This window comes from Helianthus annuus, chromosome 10, assembly GCF_002127325.2.
Source record: "Helianthus annuus cultivar XRQ/B chromosome 10, HanXRQr2.0-SUNRISE, whole genome shotgun sequence".
NCBI classification, from domain to species: Eukaryota; Viridiplantae; Streptophyta; class Magnoliopsida; order Asterales; family Asteraceae; genus Helianthus; species Helianthus annuus.
In genome coordinates this window covers 179,502,221-179,522,330 of record NC_035442.2, presented here as the reverse complement: position 1 = coordinate 179,522,330, position 20,110 = coordinate 179,502,221, and the positions used below count along the sequence as shown (strand labels likewise).

At 40.1% G+C, this 20,110-nt stretch overlaps 2 long non-coding RNA genes across 2 annotated transcripts; both read right to left on the bottom strand.

Moving 5' to 3' along the window:
• Nucleotides 1-1,609: 1,609 nt before the first annotated feature.
• On the bottom strand, nt 1,610-2,662 carry LOC110917337. The gene is made up of 3 exons (XR_002580484.2): nt 2,379-2,662; nt 2,226-2,306; nt 1,610-2,138 (listed from the first exon to the last, which is right to left on the bottom strand). It is a non-coding gene; the product is annotated as an uncharacterized LOC110917337 (long non-coding RNA).
• A 5,387-nt stretch (nt 2,663-8,049) lies between these two features.
• Nucleotides 8,050-9,140, bottom strand: LOC110917134. The gene is made up of 2 exons (XR_002580365.2): nt 8,847-9,140; nt 8,050-8,776 (listed from the first exon to the last, which is right to left on the bottom strand). It is a non-coding gene; the product is annotated as an uncharacterized LOC110917134 (long non-coding RNA).
• Between the last annotated feature and the right edge of the window lie 10,970 nt (nt 9,141-20,110).

The window sequence follows — 20,110 nt, the reverse complement described above, 5'->3', positions numbered from 1 at the left end:
TATATATATATATATATATATATATATATACATATATATAGGGGAAGGATCCACTAAAAAGTGGATTTTGCCTAAGTAGCCTAAGAAGGATTGTGATGATGACATGTGGCACTCCTAATAAGTAGGAATCAAGGGTATTTTGGTCCTTATAAATAGGAGTGAAAATTACATGTGGCTCCCCTTTTGTTTTTTAAAAATGCAAAAAAAATTCAAGTACAAAAAAATCTAACACAAAAAATCTAGTACAAAAAACTATAGCACAAAAAATCTAGTACAAAAAATATAGCACAAAAATATCTAGTACAAAAAATACAGCACAAAAAATATAGCAAAAAAATGTAGTACAAAAAAATCCAGTACAAAAAATTGAGAAAAAAAAAATTTAAGACAAAAAAATTCATCACAAAAAATTTGTTACAAAAATATAGTACAAAAATATACTACAAAAATCCAACACAAAAAAATGTTATACAACATAGAAATACAACACATTTTAGTGGGTTTTTTTAGTCTTCATATTTTATATATCAATATGGTACTCAAATTAAAGATAAAAAAACGCTCGATTTTATGGTGAAATTTTTATGAAAAAATAATATCGTATAAAAAAGTTATGAACGTTTAAAAAATGGGGGTGGAATATGCATGTGCCTTGCATGTGGAGAGAGAAAGTCTATAAATAGGATTTTACCAAGATACCCTTGCACTTCTTTTTTCTCCTACACTTTCATCTTAACCATTGATTTCAAAAATGAATGGTTAAGATTACTTCTTATCCTACTTAGGCAAAATCAACTTTTTATTTGATCTTACCCCTATATATATATATATATATATATATATATATATATATATATATATATATATATATATATATATATATACATCTATAAAATAAATATACTTATACGAGGTCGTGTTAGTCTTCGCGAATAGAATGCGTAGGTGGATAGCGATTCGTGTCGTAGTAGTTGTCGTAAAACGGAAATAATGAACATATATGCATATGTATCTATATATCGAAAGCTTGTTGTTTGAAATAATTTCAAACATTTGAAGTCGTTTTATAAGAATATTCGGACTCTAAATGATTAAAAGTAATATAAAAAAAAATTATATTTACTTGATAATATTTCCGAATATTAAACGTTTGAAATATATATAAAAGCTATATTTAGCTCGTAAGAAAGTTTAAAGTCGGTGTTTGGAATAAATATAAATCGTTAAGTTTATGTTGTATAAGTATACGATATTGGCGACGATTTAAATGAATATAACAATTATATTTTCTTTGTAAGAGTATACAAAGTTTTCGATTTATTGGTGTTTTGAAATAAGCATAAATAATTATCCTTGTTTTATATAAATAACAAATTTCGTATCCTATAACTAGTGTTTGGCGACTATTATAATCGCGTTTGATATGTTATCAAATGTCGCTAAAAATGAGTATACACTTATATTCATTTGTATAAAATACCTTGGATTCCAATATGTGTCATTTTTATAACAAAATACGTTTCGTATATCGTATTTTTACGAAAAACGGACAGAGTTTCCTCTGTTTTTAGACGATTCCGACGACTAACGTGTCGATATATTTTCAAAATTCAATCAACAATGTAAACATTATGTATAAAAATGTTCGTCAAGTATGTCAAAAATGAAAATCGTTCACTAAATGCATTCGGTTCAAGCTCGGTCGCGTAAAAATATAAAATCTATATTGAACCAAACTAAATTTCATGTCGTTATAACTTTACCGGGTCACGCATTGACTGGTTTTGACCAGGCAGTTGACCATTGACTGTTGACCGTCCGTTGACCACTGTTGACCCGAGTTGACTCGGGTGTTGACCGAGCCAACCGGGTTTAACCCGAAACCCGAATAAATCTGCCCCGAATTTGATGTTTGACCAAACCGCAGTTGATTGTTTGTCTACTGTTGACTGATCCTGATAGAACCCCAAAACGAGACCCTTCTTTGACTGTGTTGACCCGAGTTTGACTGAGTTAACTCGAGTTTAAGTATCCGACTAAGTTGACTCGAACCTGAGCCAAAATTAGAACCGTATCTTCACCACAACTGACCGCCGCTGCCGTCATCATCAACGTTCATCATCGGTCATCATCGATACCTTTATTTAAAAAAAAAACAAACAAGGATCCATGAAGAAGAGGATCCAAACGGATCTGAGTTGAAGAACTCGGGGACTAAAACCTACCAGGGTTCTGCTGTCAAAACCCCAACGTTGCCACCCCGTCACGACCGCCACCACCAACTCTACCGCTGAACCGAACCCCGACTGAAACGAAGAGCTTCGGTTAAAAAAAAAACAAGATTTTTAACAGAATGAAGACAGGAACGTGGGGGTTACCGTGAGACTCCTCGGACCATCACACCACCGTCGTCACCCCTGCCACCGCCGTGAGCGGCGGCGGCGCTCCCATTCTCGTCGTCCTTTCTTTCTCTCCTGTCTGCCATCTCGGTCCGATGTCAACCAACATCTGGTGATGGCCGATCGTTCAACATTTAACAACCGGGGGGGGGGGGGGCTTGCGAGTGTATGTGTGAGTTAAATCTTTAGTTGTAGACAGTAGATGAGAGGGAACATAGATGTAGCGGCTGGTGTGTTTGGGAGTAGGGTTTCACAAATGAAGTCAAAAGAGTATAACTGGCCTTTTATATTTAGGGTTATAAGTGGGCTTGGGCCCCAGGCCCACAAGCCCGCTTCTCGTTTTATATGTGGCCCGATCCGTTCCTGAAACCCGTTTTTAAACCCGAACTTCGTGGAACATCGTAAAATAAAGTTTTAGGGTCAAAATACTTAAAATAATATCATTTATCATCGTTGGACGTGTACATTCGTCGGTTACGCTAAATATTGCGTAAATCACGTTGGTCGTCGTTTCTAAACTGTTTTTCGATCCGATTTCCACTTCGAACATTAAAATTTGAAAACGAGGCTAAATACATCATAATATTTCATTTTTGCATGTAATAGGCGTGTCCGGCGCTTTCGTTTCGTTGTTGATTATCGATGCGCTACTGTTTCCGCGGTCTTCGTTTAAGTTTGCGTTTTGTGGCGTTCTAAAGCGTGAAAATTTCGCAAAACGAAATCCACGTGTTTAAATTGTATGTATACAACTCGCATTTGTCGGCGTGGTCAATATCTTGTACGGCGTCAGTTCGTTATCGTTTAATATTCAACGATTTCTCCGCAGATTATCATTCGCGTACTGTAAAGTCGAGCAGGCGTTCCTAGGCATTACAAAAGCCTAATTGGGTTAACTCGTGCCTTAAACACTCTTAATTATCGCCTTAAATGTTTGTTAATCGTGTAATTAGAAGCCGTTAATTACCGGTTGTCACATTCTCCCCCTGTTGCAGAAATTTCGTCCTCGAAATTTAGACTATGTTATCTTCTCAAAGGTGCGTCATTCGCAGGTAAGTCCGAATAATACCAGAATAATTGACCGCGTAACCGAATCAAAACTTATTCAGATCACGTGAATGTAAGGACATTTTGCATCAATAGGAAACAAATGGTTCAACTGAGTTTGTTCCAAAAATCGATGTCAAGTGAACGAAGCGTAGTGATACTATCACCAATGCGACCAAGTTTACAGTGTTCAATAAAAGAGGAATGTCGACCAATAGAATTCCAAATGAACGTTCACAATATGCAAATCAATTTTTGAAACAATAGAATTCATTACCAACGGAAACTAGCGTTGGTTGTTGTATAAATGAAACTCGAATTCGACAAACTCAAATAAATATAATCACAAAAATGATTTATCAACTCTCGAACCATTAAATGAATAAAATCAACGTGTTGTAAGGATACACCGAAACGAAATACAACCGAACCAGGTGTATCATCGCCTTAATACATAGTTGCATTAAGACTATTTGAGTGATTAGTCAAACAAAGAGCATACGTAGTTTCGCATGAAGCGATTTATCGCGATTAGCACAAGCTACAAGTTTATACCGACACCACAAGGTGTCGTAGTGAATGAGACAATTCAATAATAGCGGTGATCGAACAAGTATCACCTGTGTTTTGCATGAAACGCTCGATCATGATTAGCCCAAGCTATAAGTTTATAACAACACCACAAGGTGTCGTAGTGATTGAAATAATTCAATAATAGCGGTGATCAAACAAGTATCACCGTGTTTTGAAATCAAACGATAGGTTCAACGAAGTAAATCTGTATAGTGGTTTCAAACAATTCTCATAGGATCTACAACTGAAAATGGAACAAATAAACAATGTTTTCGAGTGAAGATGAAAAGCAATAACTATCACAGAATGTTTGCTCGATGGTGAAAGAACCGTTAGGAGGTACACGGGAATATTTAACACGAACTAGTGTACCATTATCGTAACACACGATTGTGTTAAGACTGCTTTAATATGATAAATCAACAGAGCGGATTTAATATCAATAAACAAACAAATAAATAATTAAATCCGTACATGAGGTGAGCAACGAGATTAGCGCAAGCTTCAAGCTTGTGAAAAAAAACGTCACCACAAGGTGATCGTGATCAAAGAAACGATTCAATGAAGTCTAAGACCAAACAAGCATGTTATGGTTCAAAGCAAATGAAGCGCTTGTTGGGATTATTTAGAATATGATGGCCTCAATCCATCATATGGAATCTTGAATCGAATATATATATTACGAGCAAGTTCAACAATTAAACTTGGTTTAGTCACATTCCAACGATAAATGCATGTGTTAACAAGGGATTCCGACATGGTTACAATGAGCAAACCATGTAATGTATTCAAAAGAAAAGAGTTTCGACTAGTTCGTTGACTCGATATCAAAAAGTCAACACTTTGCAACAATGCGGGTCATCTAGATCACAATGCAAAGATCAAGTATAGCGAACGATATGAGCTTTGATAAAACGACAATTTGGAGTGAAGCCCTCCAACGGTCTTCATGAATCAACGAACCACATGCGCGATAAACGATGCATGCGTACATATGAATTCACCAAAAATAAAACAATTGAGTGTTTGCTATCATGGAAGAAAATTTTTGTGGTGCAACGATCATTAAGGGGGAGTAGAAATGCAAAAATCTACTCACTATATGCAAGAAGTCGAAATTTCAACAAAAGAAATTTAAGGACTTTACCTGGAATTTCGAACATAGCATAATCGCCATAAATGAAATAGGGGGAATGCGGAGACGTGTGACTTCTTTTGCAACGCCCATAGTTGTGAGTCTCATTAGACCTAGTATCGATCGTTATGAAACCTTGTTTCAACGTACCTCAGCATGATTTGTGTTGCTTGCGGGATCACTTGACAAATTGCCGCATTTCGATCCGTAGTTCTCCCGCTGACAGGATTAGCATCGTTGTTGTCGTGACCATTTGTGGTTTTCCCCAAGGCCTTGCCTCGAAAATCGTGTGTGATGCACTTCGACGTCCACTGACGTATAGTTTAAGTTTCACGTATAGTTGCGCCGTAGCGCTTCATTCCACGTAGATTACCTGCTCGGGTAATTAAGATAGCATTGACGACCTAATATAATGGCATTTGCGCGAGTTAATAATCACAGTTCCTACGTGAGGACCTTTAATGAATTTTGTCATAAGTTTTCCAGGGGTTCTAAATGCATGTTATCCAAAACTCTCAAAATTTTGCTTAACGTATGATTTTGTTTCGTGAACCGTGTATTGACACAACACTTGTGCTTGTTTAAAACCAAAATTGTTGACTCATTATTTTCAGCAACGGTTGGAACCCAAATTCGAGTCTTAGGCGTTCTGTATGTGTTCAAGTCTTAATAGTCTAAGTCCCCAAAGGAAAATGAGGTTAAAGCCTAGGCATCTCTACAGAGACCTAATTCGCTGAAACCTATAGCTCTGATACCAATCTGTCACACCCCGAAATTATCAGAGCTGTCGTGACTGGACTGGTATCTTCATTGCACAGCGGAAGCAAATAAGCTAAGACTTCTAGAAAAATGAACGCCGCTAAGTACTCGAATTCCCATAGGTTCTCCTACTCCAACCGTTCCATAGTTTTGAAAATGTAACCTGAGAAAGAACATGCGAAAAATCAACATAAAGTTGAGCGAGTTCATAGTTTGTTTTGAAAAGATTTAAAATAAATCTTTTTGGTAACCGGTTTAAAAGTTGTTGAGAAAATATAGTAAAATCATTTTCTCGGCATGATATATGAAAACTGTGAGTCTAGCCCACGAGAGACTTTGTAAGCAGGACCAACACGTCCTCTTACTTGTACATAAGTTGAAAACGTTATCAAAGTTTGTAAATACATGTATTATGAGTTTGCGTCAAATGAATATTAAAAACATTTGAAAGTTATAGTGTTGTAAGTTGGTATGTAAAGCGTCTATGAACATGTTGATCATTAATGTTTCGCGAGGACATTAACATATGCGACGACATAGGAGGTACTCAACCCGCGTAGGCAAATTTTTAGTGTCGAATCACCTCGACTGGGACACAACAGCACTCTAAGTGGTCACCCATGGACCGTGAGTGGGGCTCGCCCGTACCCATTAGATCTAACCTTTGTTCCTTGGTCCTCAAAAGGATTAATGGCACCTCAGTTACAGCCTATGCTCACATGATCTAAGAGTTCATTCCATAACTTAATCATACCTAAGTTTGACATGTATTTCCCCTCTAAAGTTGTAAACCGAAACGTTGAAAGAAAAGGGGGACATGATCTCGCTGGGTGGTCTCGTTTTTCGTACGCAGGCCAACCCAGTTTCGTTGTAGTAACTAGGACATTCCCGTCACTAGTCATGAAAATCATGCACGTTTTGTAAAACCGGTATGTTTGTATAAACTGTTCGTAAACTTTTCGAGTTCGTTGAAATTCATTTGCAACATAGTTTATAAATATGTGTTTTCGTTCATCGAAATAGTGTTTTCTTTTGCAAAAACTTGCATGTCTTTCCACCCCGTAAACATTTATAAAAATGTAAAACAGTAAAAAGTGAGGGTTATGAACTCACCTTGACATTCCTGTGCAAAGCTAGCCTAGCGTGATTCCGTGATGTCATTCCAAGAATGTGAACTCGCTAGCATGCAACTAAAGCATTCCTAATCAAGGAATAATTATAAGCTTCTAACTAAAATGACGTAGCTAAACTACGTGTCCGAGCTCTACCGAATCGTTAACTAAACGACTCTAAGGTAACGTTGTCTTGATTTGAAAAAAATCAATCTATTATTATTCGATCCCATTTATAATCGGGATAAACACTAAGTCTCGGAAACAACTTAGTTTCCGAGTGATGTAGGATATATATATATATATATATATATATATATATATATATATACATCTATAAAATAAATATACTTATACGAGGTCGTGTTAGTCTTCGCGAATAGAATGCGTAGGTGGATAGCGATTCGTGTCGTAGTAGTTGTCGTAAAACGGAAATAATGAACATATATGCATATGTATCTATATATCGAAAGCTTGTTGTTTGAAATAATTTCAAACATTTGAAGTCGTTTTATAAGAATATTCGGACTCTAAATGATTAAAAGTAATATAAAAAAAATTATATTTACTTGATAATATTTCCGAATATTAAACGTTTGAAATATATATAAAAGCTATATTTAGCTCGTAAGAAAGTTTAAAGTCGGTGTTTGGAATAAATATAAATCATTAAGTTTATGTTGTATAAGTATACGATATTGGCGACGATTTAAATGAATATAACAATTATATTTTCTTTGTAAGAGTATACAAAGTTTTCGATTTATTGGTGTTTTGAAATAAGCATAAATAATTATCCTTGTTTTATATAAATAACAAATTTCGTATCCTATAACTAGTGTTTGGCGACTATTATAATCGCGTTTGATATGTTATCAAATGTCGCTAAAAATGAGTATACACTTATATTCATTTGTATAAAATACCTTGGATTCCAATATGTGTCATTTTTATAACAAAATACGTTTCGTATATCGTATTTTTACGAAAAACGGACAGAGTTTCCTCTGTTTTTAGACGATCCCGACGACTAACGTGTCGATATATTTTCAAAATTCAATCAACAATGTAAACATTATGTATAAAAATGTTCGTCAAGTATGTCAAAAATGAAAATCGTTCACTAAATGCATTCGGTTCAAGCTCGGTCGCGTAAAAATATAAAATCTATATTGAACCAAACTAAATTTCATGTCGTTATAACTTTACCGGGTCACGCATTGACTGGTTTTGACCAGGCAGTTGACCATTGACTGTTGACCGTCCGTTGACCACTGTTGACCCGAGTTGACTCGGGTGTTGACCGAGCCAACCGGGTTTAACCCGAAACCCGAATAAATCTGCCCCGAATTTGATGTTTGACCAAACCGCAGTTGATTGTTTGTCTACTGTTGACTGATCCTGATAGAACCCCAAAACGAGACCCTTCTTTGACTGTGTTGACCCGAGTTTGACTGAGTTAACTCGAGTTTAAGTATCCGACTAAGTTGACTCGAACCTGAGCCAAAATTAGAACCGTATCTTCACCACAACTGACCGCCGCTGCCGTCATCATCAACGTTCATCATCGGTCATCATCGATACCTTTATTTAAAAAAAAAAAACAAACAAGGATCCATGAAGAAGAGGATCCAAACGGATCTGAGTTGAAGAACTCGGGGACTAAAACCTACCAGGGTTCTGCTGTCAAAACCCCAACGTTGCCACCCCGTCACGACCGCCACCACCAACTCTACCGCTGAACCGAACCCCGACTGAAACGAAGAGCTTCGGTTAAAAAAAACAAGATTTTTAACAGAATGAAGACAGGAACGTGGGGGTTACCGTGAGACTCCTCGGACCATCACACCACCGTCGTCACCCCTGCCACCGCCGTGAGCGGCGGCGGCGCTCCCATTCTCGTCGTCCTTTCTTTCTCTCCTGTCTGCCATCTCGGTCCGATGTCAACCAACATCTGGTGATGGCCGATCGTTCAACATTTAACAACCGGGGGGGGGGGGGGGGGGGGGGGGGCTTGCGAGTGTATGTGTGAGTTAAATCTTTAGTTGTAGACAGTAGATGAGAGGGAACATAGATGTAGCGGCTGGTGTGTTTGGGAGTAGGGTTTCACAAATGAAGTCAAAAGAGTATAACTGGCCTTTTATATTTAGGGTTATAAGTGGGCTTGGGCCCCAGGCCCACAAGCCCGCTTCTCGTTTTATATGTGGCCCGATCCGTTCCTGAAACCCGTTTTTAAACCCAAACTTCGTGGAACATCGTAAAATAAAGTTTTAGGGTCAAAATACTTAAAATAATATCATTTATCATCGTTGGACGTGTACATTCGTCGGTTACGCTAAATATTGCGTAAATCACGTTGGTCGTCGTTTCTAAACTGTTTTTCGATCCGATTTCCACTTCGAACATTAAAATTTGAAAACGAGGCTAAATACATCATAATATTTCATTTTTGCATGTAATAGGCGTGTCCGGCGCTTTCGTTTCGTTGTTGATTATCGATGCGCTACTGTTTCCGCGGTCTTCGTTTAAGTTTGCGTTTTGTGGCGTTCTAAAGCGTGAAAATTTCGCAAAACGAAATCCACGTGTTTAAATTGTATGTATACAACTCGCATTTGTCGGCGTGGTCAATATCTTGTACGGCGTCAGTTCGTTATCGTTTAATATTCAACGATTTCTCCGCAGATTATCATTCGCGTACTGTAAAGTCGAGCAGGCGTTCCTAGGCATTACAAAAGCCTAATTGGGTTAACTCGTGCCTTAAACACTCTTAATTATCGCCTTAAATGTTTGTTAATCGCGTAATTAGAAGCCGTTAATTACCGGTTGTCACAGTGCTACGATCTCTCTCAAGTAAATTTCCGCAAGTTTACTAGTACTTTCTTTCTCCTTGATTGGCAGAAAGTGTGCGGACTTTGTTAGGCGGTCAACAATCACCCAAATCATATCATGGCCTCTTGGCGTTCTTGGCAACTTTGTAACAAAATCCATAGAGATTTGTTCCCATTTCCACTTAGGAATCTCAGGTTGTTGCAGAAGTCCCATTTCCACTTAAGATTTGCGTTCTTGGCAACTTTGTACCACCCTGGGTTCCGCCTTGACCTTAGCGCACGTTAAACATTTGCTTACGTAAATAGCAACGTCGCCTTTCATCCTAGGCCACCAATAGTAATTTTTGAGATCTTGGTACATCTTATCCGATCCAGGGTGGATAGAGTACCGTGACTTGTGCGCTTCATCGAAAATAACTTCCCTTAATCCACCAAATAGAGGAACCCAAATCCTTTTCTCAAAACATAACGTTCCTTCCTCATTTGGTACCAAAAGCTTCGCCATCCCACGGAGATATTCTTCCTCAAGGTTCTCCTCCTTGAGAGCTTCTTTCTGCGCTGCACGAACGCGCGAGGAGAGATCGGTTTGGATTATCATTTCCATAGCCCTAACCCTTAGGGGCTTGATCCTTTCCTTACGACTTAGGGCATCGGCGACCACATTCGCCTTCCCTGGATGATACTTGATCTCGCAGTCGTAATCGTTCAACAATTCGACCCATCGTCTTTGCCTCATGTTCAACTCCTTCTGGTTGAATATATGCTGGAGGCTTTTGTGATCTGTAAAGATCGTACACTTTGTACCGTAAAGGTAGTGTCTCCAGATCTTCAAAGCAAAGACTACTGCGCCTAGCTCCAAATCATGAGTGGTATAGTTCTTTTCATGCACCTTCAGTTGGCGTGACGCGTAGGCAATAACCTTTTGACGTTGCATCAACACACAACCCAATCCTTGACGCGATGCGTCGCAATATACCACAAAATCGTCGGTACCTTCCGGTAGAGCTAAGATTGGCGCGTTGCAAAGCTTATCCTTCAATATCTGAAAGGCTTCATCCTGCTTGATTCCCCAATTAAACTTCTTATCCTTCTGCGTGAGGAGTGTCAATGGTTGGGCGATCTTTGAAAAGTTCTCGATGAACCTTCGATAATAGCCAGCCAAACCCAAGAATTGCCGAATCTCGGTTGGCGTCTTTGGCGTTTCCCAATCTTTAATCGCCTCGATCTTGGTTGGATCCACGTGGATTCCATCACCGTTCACCACGTGCCCAAGAAATTGCACCTCACGTAGCCAAAACTCACACTTAGAGAACTTGGCGTACAACTGTTCCTTCTTTAGCAGCTCCAATATGGTTCTAAGATGTTGCTCGTGTTCAGCCTTCGTCTTCGAATAAATCAGAATATCATCGATGAATACGATCACAAACTTATCCAGGTACGGCTTACAAACTCGGTTCATCAAATCCATGAACACTGCAGGTGCGTTTGTTAAACCAAACGGCATAACCAGAAATTCATAGTGCCCATATCGAGTTCTGAAAGCTGTTTTCGGAATACTCTCTTCTTGTATCCGCAGTTGATGGTATCCAGATCGAAGATCGATCTTTGAATAGAAGCTTGAACCTTGAAGCTGGTCGAACAGATCATCGATTCTTGGCAGGGGATACCTGTTCTTGATTGTCAACTTGTTCAACTCTCTGTAGTCGATACACATGCGGAAACTTCCGTCCTTCTTCTTCACAAACAAAACTGGAGCTCCCCAAGGCGAGAAGCTTGGTCGGATAAAACCCTTGTCTAACAACTCTTGAAGTTGTGTCGACAGTTCTTGCATCTCAGATGGAGCAAGTCTGTAGGGTGCCTTAGCCACAGGCGCGGCGCCTGGAACTAAGTCAATGTGAAACTCCACTTGCCTTTGAGGTGGCAAGCCAGGCAAATCTTCAGGAAAGACTTCTGGGTATTCCCTCACGACAGGGATGTCTTCGATCTTCGGCTCGGCGGCCTTCTTATCCACAATGTGTGCTAGGAAAGCAACACATCCTTTCTTCATACACTTTCTTGCTTTCAGACAGCTGATAATCCGCATCGGCGTCTCACGCTTCTCTCCATGAACAACAATGGTCTCACCATCCTTGGTTGGAATACGAACAACCTTCTCGTGACATACTATCTCAGCCTTGTTTCTGGATAACCAATCCATTCCTACCACCACGTCGAAGCTTCCCAACTGGACTGGTAGTAGATCTAGAGTAAACTCGCGTTCTCCTAATTCAATCACACAGCCTCTGATCACATCATTGGCTTCTACCAACTTTCCATTAGCCAATTCGATTACGTAGGGAATGTCTAACTTATTAGCGGCTAGACCAAGCATGTTCTTAAATTCTAGTGATACGAAGCTATAGTCGGCACCAGTATCAAACAGAACAGATGCATAACGTTGATTTACAGGGAACGTACCAGTGACAACGTTGGGATCCTGGCGCGCTTCCTGTGCACCGATCTGGAACACCCTTCCACGGGCTTGATTCAATCTCGGGCAATCTTTCTTGAAGTGCCCAACGTCCCCGCAATGATAACAACCTAATCTTTTTCCACTTCCCGCACCGTCCCCAACTGGCGGGTTGTTTTGATTGGCAGTTCCGGCTTGATTTGCATTGTAGCCTCGGTTATTCCCTTGTGGGCGATTTCCCAAACTACCACGATTATCGTTTCTATTCATATATCCTCCCTGGCCTCCCCGGCCTGCACTAGCCCAACATGATTCTTTTGAGTGGCCCGGTTTTCCACAAGATTCACAAGCTTTCACGTTACAATTGCCAGTATGATGGCGTTGGCAGTTGTTGCATTTGGGCTGGGTGCCCTGGTACCCTTTCCCTTTCTTGGTATTACCAGTTGATTTTCCTTTCTTTACTGCCATACTGACGCCTTGTTTGAAGTTTGAAAACTTCCTTTTGTTATCTCCTGAGGACTCAACGTGAGTCTCTGTCTTCTTCGCCTTGACTTCATCAAACTTGTTTAACCGAATCACCTCTTCGGTTAGAGCCACGCTCAGATCAATGGCTTCTGTAATAGTTGCCGGTTTGGAGGAGGTCACCATGCTAATGATTTGGGGAGCTAATCCCCAGATGAAGCGCTCAATTCGCTTGTATTCGGGCGTGACCATGTAAGGAACCACTTGAGATAGGTCATGAAACCTCTGGACGTATTCTGCAACCTTTGGTCCATCCATCTTTAGGTGCCAAAATTCAGTCTCCAACTTTTGAATTTCTGCGCGGGAACAGTACTTCTTGCGCATAAGCTCTTTCAATTCGGCCCAAGTCAGGGCGTAGGCGGCAGCTTCGCCTAATGTTTGCACTTGTAAGTTCCACCAAGATAGGGCTCCGTCTAGAAACAGCCCTGAGATGTAAGTGACCTGCTGGTCGATCGCACATTTGCTCATGCGGATGGTGGAATCAGTCTTTTCTGCCCAGCGAACGAAAGCAACAGCACCACCTGTGCCGTCGAAGTTGATGGGCTTACAGTCCAAGAACTGTTTGTAGGTGCACCCATGAGGTGGATTTTGGTTGCCGTTAATGTTCGAGCTACTTCCGCTCGGTCCTCCTTGCGAGGCATCGTATTGAGCAATGGCGCTAGCGATAAGTTGTTGGAGTTCTTCATGAGTCGTGGGCATCGGCTGCGGTTGACGTCTTGGTGCCATCTTCTACAGATGCGTACGTCGATTAGGCCATAATAATCATATATATATATAGTAATAGTAATAGCATATAACATCTCATGTTATCAATATCACACACAACATCCCATGTCATAAAATATAAACAAGTAGTCAAGCGAATCCAGATATAGTGAGAAAACTGCGATTGCCATATGTAAATGAGACCACATCGTAAGTGTATACATACAATCATCAATCACTAGGGGCTACATCACCCCTGTCAAAAACTACATCAGTATCAATACAACATCAAGTACATAACAAAAGTCAAGTCATAACGTAGTCTCCCCAAAATGCTGTGCAGACAAAAGCAATCGCCGCCTTCTCACTTCGCCTACCCAAGTGGCACCGACGAGCTCTAAGCAGATGGTGGTGGAGGAGGGGGAAAATGGGTATAAAACAAACGGCGCAACTCTAACCAGTCCGCCTCCATCGCCTGCTGTGTCCGAATAATGGAAGCAAACTGCTGCTCCAAAGTAGTAAGACGGGCAGCGTAGTCAAGGGGTAAAGGTCGTGATGGCTGCAACGGAGAGGGTACCCGGCCATGGCACTGACATGGCTGCAGATAGGCTCTCTCCAACTCCTGTAGTCGCTGCTCGTGCGACTCATGCTGATATACAAACGACATCAATACATCCTCAATGGTGTGACCTACATGGAACCTGTGGTATGGATCAGTGGGCGGCATAGAGGAACCTGGTGCCCAAAGCAATGGTGCTCGTGTGGGATCAAAGGGAGCCACACGAAAAGGTGCAGTAGTGAATGGGTCAGATGGAATCTGAGGCGTGAACGGTAAAGGCATCGGTACATGACCGAACGGATGGGCTGAAGAGCCCTCTCCAGGCCCTGCTGGAGGAACAAATGGTGGAATCTGAAATGAGAAATCAGCATGATGTGTGACAGTGTGATGTGGGGGAAACGGTGGGACATCCTCGTCCGCCGGTATCCACCCGTGCTGTGCCTCCTCATCTGGAGGGTCCATGTGCTCTGCAAAATGATCGTGCTCGGGCTCGATGGGTAAAGGATCGATAGGAGCAATAACGGGGTCAACAGGTGCAATATCAGGATCAATAACAGGGTCAGCAGGTATGTCACCAACGGGTAAAGGAACAATAGGATCAACAACAACATGATCGCCCTCGATCACAGGAACATCTACAGGGGGATCAACATCGACAGGCTCAAGAGGAATATCAGCATGAACAGGGTCATGCTCAGGTAAAGGGTCAAAAGCAGCTGCCTGCTCTGGAGCAATGGCAGGCTCGACGTCATCGAAAGCCATCTCAAACTCAAAATCTGGGTCAATAGGATCCACTGGGTCAACAGGGTCTACTGGATCCTCCATAAGGTGATCCATAGGAACAAACTCTAAGTCACGATCGGGGTCGAACCCTGGGGGAAACATAGGGTCGGAATCCTCCACGTCCTCGTGGTCGAAAGTGAAACTGGGTATCGGGGCAACAGAAAAAGCCTGGTCAGAATCAGACCCATGGGAGAAGTGCTGCGCACTGTGAGCATGTGCGGGTACAGAAGCCACAGACTCAAAGGAGTCCGCGACTGGGGAGTGAGCAGGTGACTCCGCGGCGGGAGCGTCTGCGATCAATAAGGGATCGGCGGCAGGAAGGGCCTCGCCCTGGGCATCCTCCTCGAAAGGCTCCTCCTCAAACATATCGACGTCATCCTCCTCGTCGTCGATAGGCAAATCGTACGCAGGGTAAAGAGCAAGAGGAATCAGTGCCGGAATCGCAATAATGGGAAGGTACTCGGCAGGGTCGCCATCGATAGGCTCATAGGCGCCGTCGGGTAAAACAAAGAGCAAGGAGTCATCAGTGTGCTCATCTGTGCTGGTGGAGTCTGACGTATAAACCTCATGCTCTGACGACTCCAGGTCATCTGACACAATACGCCTGGGGTCTGTGGTGTCTGATCCACCTGTATCAGCCGAATCCATATACCTGTAACATACACACACAAGTATGCACAAACAGTCAATCACATAATCAAATAATCACATAAGCCACCAAGTAAGCATTCAAATAATTCTCCTAGTCCCACTAGCCAAATTCCTCCCAGTCTCTAAGACTGTTCATTCATCCACCTCGACCTCCTAGATCGAGCCTCGGCCTCCATGACCGAGCCTCAGCCTTCATGACTGAGCCTACTTTTCCTAGTCTCACTAGCCATCTACCTCGATCTCTAAGATCGAGCCTCGGCCTCCAAGACCGAGCCTCAGCCTCCAAGTCTGAGCCTCATAATAAAATGTGCTCAACATTTGTTTGTAAAAAGTTTGTGGATCTGGACTTAAGTGGTATGCAGAAAAATGTTTTCGTGAGAGCCCTAGTGATCATAGTCTAGACTCAAGAAAGAATCCTAGTTCGCTATGATCAGAGCTCTGATACCAAGCTGTCACACCCTGGCTTTGCGGAAGCGCGGTTAATGTTGGTGTGACTTCTTAATACCATAGCTTAACCATAACAAGCTATATGAATTTAAAAACCATGTAAGTCATCCATTAAGTTTTTGAAAACATCATACAATACCATTGTTTTTAACATGCAACCATAACCTTGTTCAGTAACATTACAACTTATAACAAAACATAAACGTGATTTAGGGATTGTGTCTTGTCCAGGTAAGAGACACAACCCTAAACCCTGATGACTTCATGACCAGTGCAGCGGAAAACGTTCCATACCGTGCCAGATCCGTTTAATTTCCTGAAATACATGTGAGTTGAAAAATCAACAATAATGTTGAGCGAGTTCATGCGTAAGTGAGTATGTAAAACCTTTGTGAGTATAAAAATAGTTGTGGTATGTAGCAGTGTAAGAGGACTTGTGATCACCAATGGTTTGCAAGGCCACTGACATATGTGAAGTGCAAATAGGGAGACTCAAACCTAGCAGATTTCGCCACGGCAAAGTATGTGGACAAAGTCACCCCACGGTCCGTTTCTAGTTTGGCCGGGGGCTGGGCTCGCTACACCCAGATAGATCTACCGCTCCTGTCCCTCGGTCCCTCCATGAGGACTAATGGCCCCATGTTGTTCCTATCCACTCACATGATCGTATAACACCTCCTTACGTTAAACATACCGTTGTAAAGTACTCGTAAATCATAGTAACATGTATTTCACCCCCGCAGTTAAGTAAACTGAAAACAGTTAGAGAAAAGGGGGACATGAACTCACAGTGAATGCGTATCTCTACCAAGTAACCCGAATATCCGAAGCTGTGCGACGACCTACATGTGCTAATTCTATTAGACGGATGGCCGTGCCTTAGCTTTATAACTTATATTTTTAGGAGACGGTTAGACAACCGTTCTGTGTACATACTTGGTATTTTACTTTCCTTCCCAAGGATGGGGGTTTTAAATACATGTGTATTTATAAACCAAAAGTTCATATCAAATAACTATCCTAAAAAAACCACGTATCACAAGTAACAAACTCATATCAAATTTAAGTAACCGAGTTAGAAACAAAAAATCAAAGATAGTTACCTCAAATATCGCCTATTGCTGCTCAAAATTGTCGAATAAACAAGGGGAGGACTCGATTGAATCATGGAGAGCTATGAAGGGGATGAGTCAAATATGATGATTTTCATTATGAGCCTGATTTTGCTCTTGTTGGATAGCATTAAGCATGCTATTTTGTTGAAAGACATCAACATAATTTTGAGCCTATAACTAAAGATTATGTCATAATTACTAATTGAATAACACTAAACATGTTATTTTGCGAATGAAATCACCATAACCTTTGAGCCTGATTTTGCTCATTTTGACAAAGTTATCTAGATTCTATCTAATACATGTATGGCAATCTTTTAACTTCAAGGATTTACAAGGAAAAAACAGATTGGTTCTTCAAATGGATAACAGATTGGTGCTTATCCTTACTAATTGAATAGCATTAAGTAACCTTTATTAACTTAAAAACCCAATTTCAAACCCAACTTTTATGTAATCAACAGATTATAAATTGTAATCACTGATGTAATGAAAAGTTGTAATCACTGATGTAAAACAAACAGATGTATAACAAACTGTAATCACTGAGATGATGATAATCGATTAATCGTATAAAACTAACCTTAATCGCTGATTCGCTGATGATAATCGTATAAATGGGTTGAAAGTCCCCTAAGATGTTTTTTACCTCTGGCAAGCCAAATTGGAAAATTATTTCTTTTGCCAAAATAGAAATGGCTCGGTCCGAAAGAGTTAAATGGGTTGAAAGTCCCCTAAGATGTTTTTTGATGCATGAATTTATTGATTGTTATTATGAATATATTAAGAATTAAATATAAATAAATTAAAACAGAAAATTGTGTGTCAACTCAATGTAGGGATATGATGAATGGTTGATAAAGAAAATAAGATACTTACAAATTAAATTAATATATTATGTAGTAGTACTATTGTTTTTTTTAATTAATCTTTTTAAATCAAGAAATAGAACACAAAATGGTAAAATAATAGAAGCAACAAAAAACATTGTATTCATAAGAAGGTTTGGTAAAGTTAAATAAAATGGGATTTTGTTCTTTATCGATGTAAAAATAACAAAATAATACTTTAATGGCATAGAAAAAAATATAAGAAATAAATGGCTATAAAAGGAGGTGATAAAACTCAAAATCTGACTCACATAGAAATTTACACTCTGATGGAAAAACGCGTCTTTGTTAAACAAAGTTGTTGACCCCCTTGGCACCTTATTGTCGGGGTGTCAAAATACAGGATCAACATTTCATCTCACATAAGATAGTTTCACTTTTTTTCACGTTTAGTCCTCACCTTTTGGAAATAGCAGATATGCTCCTTATGGTTTGTCATTTTGTTACTCGGATAGTCCCCTGACATTTACTCAGTGGACTATCCGAGTAACAAAATGACAAACCATAGGGAGCATCGTTGCTATTTCCAAACTAATTAACATCTACTCAGGGACTATCCGAGTAACAAAATAACAAACCATAGGGAGCATACCTGCTATTTTCAAAAGGTGGGGACTAAACGTGAAAAAAAGTAAAACCACAGGGACCATCCTGGCAATTAACTCTTAAAAGAATTATAATAACTTATGCATAACTGCTCTTCACACGGCAACACCTCGGATGATTTGCTTTTGTTTTGGTTTTTTAGCTAAAGGAACGATTGACATTCACACATCCACTCCCAACGTGCAATGATCACAATCCCTCTATTACCAATTGTCACCGATCCGGCTTGACAAATGATATGCGACGTTTTTATCTTTATAACGAATACAATTTAGGGTGACTAAATCCATCTTATCTTGAACTGATAAGATGAGTGACCCTAACTCTCAACGAAACGAATAGTATTACAACAATCCAAAACATAAGCATAATTATTAGCCACATGCCAGATAAAAAAAAAATTAATAACAAGAATCAGCCACAGACATATTATTATCACCTTTCTATAAATAGTTAAATACTCATACCTTGAAAACTTTTCGAGCCTCGTTACAATTATAAATTTCACAAATTTTTTTAATTTTTTTTATTTTAAATTAGAAATTAACAATAAAACACTAAAATTAAAAATTTCATTAAATTTAAAACATACTACTTCAATTTAACATACTAGAAACATACAATTTAAAAAAAAAACTACTGCTCGTCCAAATCCGGAAACTCCAAACCTAGAGAACCTACTAGTTCGATTAAATCGAATCTCAACCGAAAGTGAGTTTCTTCGTTACGCAATTGTAAATGGATATCTTGTGGAACTTGAACTTGTGTAGGAGGATCCGACACCCAATCCGGGGATATTGCACGTCCGTCGTGTTTGATCAGCATATTGTGCAATATGATACATGCATACACTATGCTATGTATTGATTTCTTGGTCATCGAACGAACCGGTCGGTGTAGTATACCCCATCTACCCTTTAAAACACCAAATGCCCTCTCAATATCTTTTCTTGCCGATTCTTGCAATTTTTTGAACGCCTTTTCTTTAGCCTCGACAGGAAATGAGGGAGCTTTCACAAAAACAGACCAAGACGGGTAGATACCATCCACAAGATAAAAGCCTCGTCTGTAATGTCGACCGTTAACATAGAAAGGAGAGGAAGGTGCGGTACCATCCGTTACGCTTTGGAACAACGGCGACGTTTGCAACACATTGATGTCGTTGTTTGAACCTGGAACACCGAAATACGAATGCCAAATCCATAAATCATTCGACGCCACCGCTTCTAGTATGATGGTTGGTCTTTTGATGTCTCCCCTCACATACGCCCCTCGCAACTCTCTTGGACAATTTTTCCACTCGATATGTGTACAATCGATGCTACCGAGCATCCCAGGAAAATGCCATCTAGCCTCGTGTGCGGCGTAAATACGTGAGATGTCGTGGCTCGTCGGTTTACGTAAAAACTCGTTAGCATACAACTTAATGACCGCATTACAAAAAAATTGCAAACATTCACGTGAAGTTCTTTCAGACATAGCTAGGTATTCATCATATTGATCGGGTGGGTTACCTGTCGCTAGTTGGCGAAT